This window comes from Dipodomys ordii, unplaced genomic scaffold, assembly GCF_000151885.1.
Source record: "Dipodomys ordii isolate 6190 unplaced genomic scaffold, Dord_2.0 Scaffold125, whole genome shotgun sequence".
Taxonomy (NCBI): domain Eukaryota; kingdom Metazoa; phylum Chordata; class Mammalia; order Rodentia; family Heteromyidae; genus Dipodomys; species Dipodomys ordii.
Genome location: NW_012267341.1, coordinates 3849428 through 3856228, shown reverse-complemented (window position 1 = coordinate 3856228; position 6801 = coordinate 3849428). Strand labels below are relative to the sequence as shown.

Genomic DNA, 6801 nt, shown 5'->3' with positions numbered 1-6801 from the left:
TATATGAGATCAGCTTCATTTCTGATTTCTTTTTGAACTTTTTATGAATCATACATTGTATTATTAGGAGAATAATAGATAAATACAATATGCATCAAATTTTATGTTCTCACAGCTGTTAAAAATAAAAGGAAAATGCAACTTTGCCTAGCTTAATATTAACTAAGTACTAAGTGAAAATTAGAAAAATATAAAAGCTATCATAGTATTTTATTCTAAAATTCCCTATACATATATGCATATAATATTTTGTACATAGGTATGTAACACTTGCCTTAATTGTTTGTGGAAATTCATGTTGTAAATGAGTGCAAAAATAAATGATGGGGAAGTATTTTCTCATTGTAGTTTATTACATAAACAAATTTACCAGTTAGCTAACTGTAACATTAAAGAACACATTTAAAATATAATTTTTCAGAATTTTATTGAAGATATCTTTTTAATAAGGCATTGTTTGGGCTTTTGTGTGTGTTGTATTAGGATTTCTAAGTGTTGTGATTTTGAAGTTCATGGTATTTTTTGAATTCCCTTTACATTGGCAAAATGTTTCTGTGGAAAAATCAGACATTGTTTACATTTTATTTTATATTTTGGAATAGGCAAAACAGTAGATACTTTGGGAGAATTATAGTTGTTGTTTTAGTGTATGTAGCAAATACCAAGCATTTTTTTCTCTCAATCAGTTATGCAGCTGTGCAGCTTGTTTTGTGCATGTACATACTGGAAATTTAACTCATATTGATGATGTGGTTTTATCTATCAAAGAATACTAATCTTAGATTACTGGGAAAAATATTAAAAACAAATGCATTTTAAAATTCTTCTTTTTAATTAAAATGGGTGAGAATTGAAAGAGTTCATTCATGAATAAAGTGTGGGACTGTAGTTTCCTGAAAGAATGAGCTCTGTTTATTTTTCAAATTTTATCAGAATGTTTCTTAATTTTTTTGTTGGCATTTTTTAAGGTCAGAAAGGCATTAAGCAGTAGTATTTGCTATTTCTGATTATTTTTCTGTGGAGAGAGAAAGGGAAAGCAAAATAAACTGTGTGCACATGGGGTTTTCTTAGGAAAAAAAATACTTTTAAGATGAAAAGGTATGTGGCCCATAATCGTTTTTTCTCGTTAAGATGTACCTGTTGTGAAAGGTAAATCTACATGAATTTCTTAAGTGTATATATTTGAAGAAAACTGTTTTTGTAAAATAGGGAGATGTAGGACATTGTGAATAGTTACAGGACAGTCTTTCTTGTTGATTTCCAGGACTCAGAAAACAGATCTTTGAATTAATAGTTTTTAGTACAATACTGTCTGGGGTATAATAACTTTTTTAAAAGTCTGGGAAACTTATAAAGGGGAAAGGGGAGGTTAATTGACCCTACATGTACCCCTTAAATGGTGAGCATTAGTGTGAGTTCTCTGGAGACTAACAAAGGATACTCTCTCAGGGATGGTTTTCTGGGCAGCTGAAGTTGTGTGTATGATGAGGGAAGGAGGTGAGAGAGCAGAACTGGAGCAGTTTGTCAAAAATTCCCACGTTAGTTTGAGATTGTGAGGGTGAAAGTAGATGCAACAGTTTGGCTTCTGGAAAGGAAGGGGTGTCACAGGTTCAGCAGCCCCGAGGCCACGACGGGGTTAACGGCGGCAGCGCGCGGTGCACTCTGGGAGTTGTAGTCCAGGGCATTGTGGGAGTTGTCGTAAACCGCCTGCTTTTCTGCTGTCATGGCGGCCACCGAAGTGGAGAGCTGAGTGTTTTTGCCTTTCTGGGGGTCCTGGCGGGCTTTCTGTGTCGTCAGAAGGCCACCAGCAGCCCCTCGGGGTGCCCGAGGGTCTGTTAATCATGTTCCCGGGGGGTGGGCGAGCGGCCTGCGGGGTTCACGGTGGGCCTGCGCCGTTTTATGGCCTGGGGGGCCTGTGGGGGGCTGAGGGCCCAGGGCGGGAGGGTCTCAGCCGGCCAGACGTTGGCCAGGGGGCGCGGGCAGCCCTGGGCCTTTGGGGGTGTGCTGCCTGCTTCCCTTTCTCTGTCTTCAAAGTGTTTGTTTGGCTTTCTGTCTGTAGTCGCTGGTGTTCCTGACCCTGTTTGGGGTTAAGCTGGGCTGCTTCTCTTAGGTGTAGAGGAACTCAGGTAAGGGCTGGAATATTAACAGGTGCGTCTGTGCTCTCTTCTGTCTGGCGTAGGGTGTAACAGGTGGCACGTGTTATCAGCGTGTCTGTGGATGTGGAGTTGACTTTCTTTTGAATGTGGTGAACTTTGCCCTAGTTTGCTAATCCCGAGAGACAGCAGCGGGGCAATTCCCACCTGGGAAACGCCTCTCTGTGTTCACTTGGATGTGTTCCTGTCTTTGGCAGCTTCCAGAGGTGTATTGTGCACTTGTCTGTGTAAAACGGTGGCCAGGGCAACAAGTACGATAAGGTCTAGAGAGCTCTCCCCTTTTTTATTTATTCGCGGGTGCTGTCAGATTTGTTGTCTCGGGACAACATCTGATTGCCAAGCACATCAGCACCTGTCTCAACCTGTATAACCTGTGTGTACAAACGTGGATCTTACCGATTCTGCCACTATGTATGCTATAAATACGTCCTTTCCCCGTTTTCTGGTTGTCTACATAACTAAGGGGTAACTGGTCATAAAAAAATACCATTTCTCAGATGACAGTTGAAAGCATTTTCCTTACAAATAGATCTGGCCTTAGGAAGTGGTTTCTCTCAATTTTGTTGAAGTAGGAGATTTGAAATGAGGTCCGGTAGGGGCTTTGGAACTCAGTCATTGAATTTTAGTTTCAGGAGCAGCCACATGACAGACATAATTTATGCAGACTGTGAAAAATACATGTTATGTTCTTGTGGGAATTTTGGAGCATGTTAACAGTGTTTAGCTGTCATTGTGTTAGAACAATTTCATATTTAAAAAATCTCTGATGTGTGTGTGATCTTATTTCCATAATTTTACCCTTCTTTGAGTTTGTGTAATACTTGATAACTTGAGTTGTAGAGAAAAAAAGCTGGCTGGACTTGTATGTGGTGTTCTGTTGAAAGTGATTTCAGCTTTCGATTGATAGATTAATGTTGTTGGCTTGTTAGGTTTCAGGAAGGTATTTCTTTCCCTTTGAGCTTTCCTTGGTGTCTTAAGAGTAGTAACTTTTCAGTTGAAATGTGACTGAGAAATTTATTTTTAAATGAGCCTTACCATACGGTTTTATTGTTTGTAATAATGGGGTAAAATGTCATTGATTGCAGGGAATTAGTTTTGTATCTTAGGAAGACTGAATGTCTACAGATTGTAGATTTGTAGAATCATTCAAGACCAACCACAACCATTGTGTTAATTTGCTTTGAAATAAATGATAAAACTTGTTATTGTCATGTGGTCTCTGACTGAAGCAGGACACGTAGTGGTTCATTAGAAAGTTCATTAGAAGGTGCTTTGCAAGTGCAAGTTGCTTTGATCAGCTTACAACTTGTCTCCCTATTTGCATAGAACCCATCTAGACATGTATTTAAGCAGATCCATCTCTTGATATTATGAGGTTTTACATTCAAGAATTCTGGCATTTAATACCTGAGGCCTTTATCTGGTTCTCTGCTTTCCATTTCTGTCACTCCAGTTCTGCAGTTGCTGTGAAACAGTAGTTATTTCAGTAAAGAAAATGTGGTAAGATCCACTTATATTTTCTGGGGAACCTGTATTTTAATCTGTGTTGTATATACTTACTTGGTACCTATGTCAAAACTTCTTCAGCTTTGTATTGTTTTACTGAAATTCCTCTCAGTGAAATGTAACACCAAAGGAAAATTTGCTTGACCACTTTTGGAAGATGACAAACACTTAAAATTTTTATTTTTGACTGTAACCAAGTGTAGGAACACTAGAAAGAGATTAAGGTAAGGTTACTTAGATCCTTTGTAATCTCTTGGTTTTGTTAGAAAACTCCTCATTGATGGGCATAAGCAGTTTTTTTTTCTTTTTTCTGTTTTTTTCTGGGCCTGAGGCTTGAACTCTGGGCCTAGGCATTGTCCCTAAGCTCCTTTTACTCAAGGCTAGCACTTTACCACTTAAGACATAGTGCCATTCTAGTTTGATATTTATTTTTCATTAATGTTATTTGAAAAGAGACAGTTGTTTATTGTCATTTGTATACTTGCATATGGTTTTGTTAAGCTTTATACTTTTAGATTGTAGTACTCATAAACATGGAATATATCTCCAGCCACATCATCTTCACAGAGGACAGTAAGGTTTCTGAGAGAAAGGAGTAAGGTATTTAAAAAGTCCCAAGTCTGTTTCTGATGATGTTTATTTCGTTATTCTGTTTACATATATTTATAGGATTGGATAAATTAATTGAGGTGCTGGTCCTTATTTTTTGAATGTTGATCTTATATGATTTTTTGTGATCAGGACAGAGTAAATCATCATTTACTTGAAAATACTGAAGATAGATTAAAAGATAGGAAGTAGCTCAATCTGGGGTCAGCCTGAGTCATATAGGAGCCCCTGGTATCAGTTCACCACTATTGAAAAGAGAGGGTGATCACATGCACTGATCCTATCAATGATATAATTCTGTTTTAAAGTTTTGAAAAGAGACCATTTTGCTTTATTCTCTGCCATTCTAGTTTGGTTTTAATTCAGCTTTCTTCCTCTGGACGTAGAATTTAAATAACATCTTTATTTTTAGTGAGGGAAAATTACCAATTACAGGCTTTCTCATCACTATCTTTTTTTTTTTTTCTTTTCATCAGTTACGGGGCTTGAACTCGGCCTAGGATCTGTCCCTGAGCTTTTTTGCTCATGGCTAACACTGTACCACTTTGAGTTACAGCACCACTTTGGTTTTCTGGTGGTTAATTGGAGATAAGAGTCTCACAGACTTTCCTGCTGTGTCTGGCTTTGAACCATGATTCTCAGATCTCGGCCTCCTGAACAGTTAGGATTACAGGCATGAGCCACAAGTGCCTGGCCATACTATATCTTTATAATTAAAAAGTTTATAATTTTAGTAGTTTATAATTAAAAGACTATAAATATATTTCTGTTCTGGGTAAAAACAAACCAGTGACTTTGTTAAACTTCACTAGTGAAGTCAGAGTTTAGCCTACAGAAAAAAAAATGCAGGATATATGGCTGTGGTTTTCTTTTGTGTTATTAACAATCTTCAGACAACCAACACAGGTGTATGCCTTGTCCTTTTGAAGAGAAAAATTCTTGCCTGCCACTCTCAGGACATAAGTACATGTATTAGACTAATATAAGAAGCCAGGCACTGGTGGCTCATGCCTGTGAAATTCCAGAGGCTGAGACCTGGAAGATTGTGGTTTTAAGCCAGTCAAGACAGTTTGGAGCTTTTATCTCCAGTTAACTGGCAAAAATAAAGTTGAACTGGAGGCATTGCTTAAGTGTTAGAGAGCCAGCCAGTCATATCCTGGTACAGGCACATACACACAAAAAGAATAATGTATGAAGTCTTTGAATTTACATAAAACAATAGAAGAAGCTGTTTTACATGGCTCACATATATAATCCCTGCTATTTAGGAGACATAGATAAGAGGATTCATATTCAAGATCAGAATGTGCAAAAAGCAAAATTCCATGGCAGCAAAAAAAAGTCAGGTGTAGTGCTGCATACCTATAGTCCCAGGAAGGTAGGAGGCCAGCCTAGTCAAAAGCCCAAGACCGTATTTGAAAAACAACTGAAGGTTTTCGTTTTCTTTTGATTTTTAAAGGCTTAGGAGTGTGGCTCAAATGGCAGAGAACCAGCCTAGTAAGTACTAATCCCAAAGTTAAAACTCTACTACATATGCAAAAAAAACCAGATTCCATATGTGTTTGCCATTTCTAAAAGACTATTTGTAAACCACTTTCTGTTAGTTTGTCTATGGTATGCACACCCATACTGAAGTTTGAACTCAGGTCCTCTCACTTACCGTGCTGGCTTGCTTGCTCACTACTGCTGAAGCCATGCCTCCATGGCTTCATGGTGGTTACTTTGGAAATGGAGTCTTGTGAACTTTTCTACCTAGACTGGCCTTAAACTGTGATCCTTCAAATCTAAGTGTCCTAAGTAGCTAAGACTTATAGTCATGAGACACTGGAACCTGTCTAAATACATGTTTCTTGATTTTAAATTGTCTTTAGGAATTTAGGTAGTATTTTGTTTTATTTTTGGTGGCAAGAACCATGTCTTTTCAATTAAGTTGTTTTTAATAGAGTTGGTCAACTTGTTTCTATTTTTTTATATTACCAAAACCATTTAGTATATAATTAAAGAGCATAGTGCACTAGAGAGTTAAAATGAAGATATTGATGCTTTCAAATTATTCCGTAGCGGGAGGTATGGCGAAAGTAATGGAGTGCAGGCCTAGCAAGTGTGAAGCCCTGAGTTCAAACCCCAGTACTGAAAAAAAAAAACCCACAACACTATTTTGTACTGTTTGCTATAATTATGATAAGATTTGAACTTGAAATATGTTACAATCGAGTTACTTATTTGTGAATGACTTAATCCTGTGTAAGAACCTATATATTTCATATTAGTTTTTGAGACAAGGCTGTGTGTGTATGTGTGTGTTTGTGTGTGTGTGTATTCATTCTAATGAAAATAAATCAAAAGTAAAGTGGAGATGACTCCTAGTTCACTTGAAGAGAAGTATTCTAAATTAAATGTGGAAAGAATGTTTTTTTTTTTTTTTGGGTCTGGTCATGGAGCCTAAACTCTGGGCCTGGGTGCTGTCCCTCAGCTCTTCAGCTCAAGGCTAGTGCTCTACCACTTGAGCCACAGCACCACTTCCGGCTTTTTT

At 37.7% G+C, this 6801-nt stretch overlaps 1 long non-coding RNA gene across 1 annotated transcript in view; it reads left to right on the top strand.

The window, feature by feature from the left end:
• Positions 1 to 1726: 1726 nt before the first annotated feature.
• The window catches only part of LOC105996007, a 6902-nt gene continuing 1827 nt past the window's right edge, over positions 1727 to 6801 (top strand). Inside the window, exons 1-2 of the long non-coding RNA XR_001175588.1 lie at positions 1727 to 1830; positions 2060 to 2126. This is a non-coding gene — a long non-coding RNA (uncharacterized LOC105996007). The remainder of the gene's footprint in view (positions 1831 to 2059; positions 2127 to 6801) is intronic.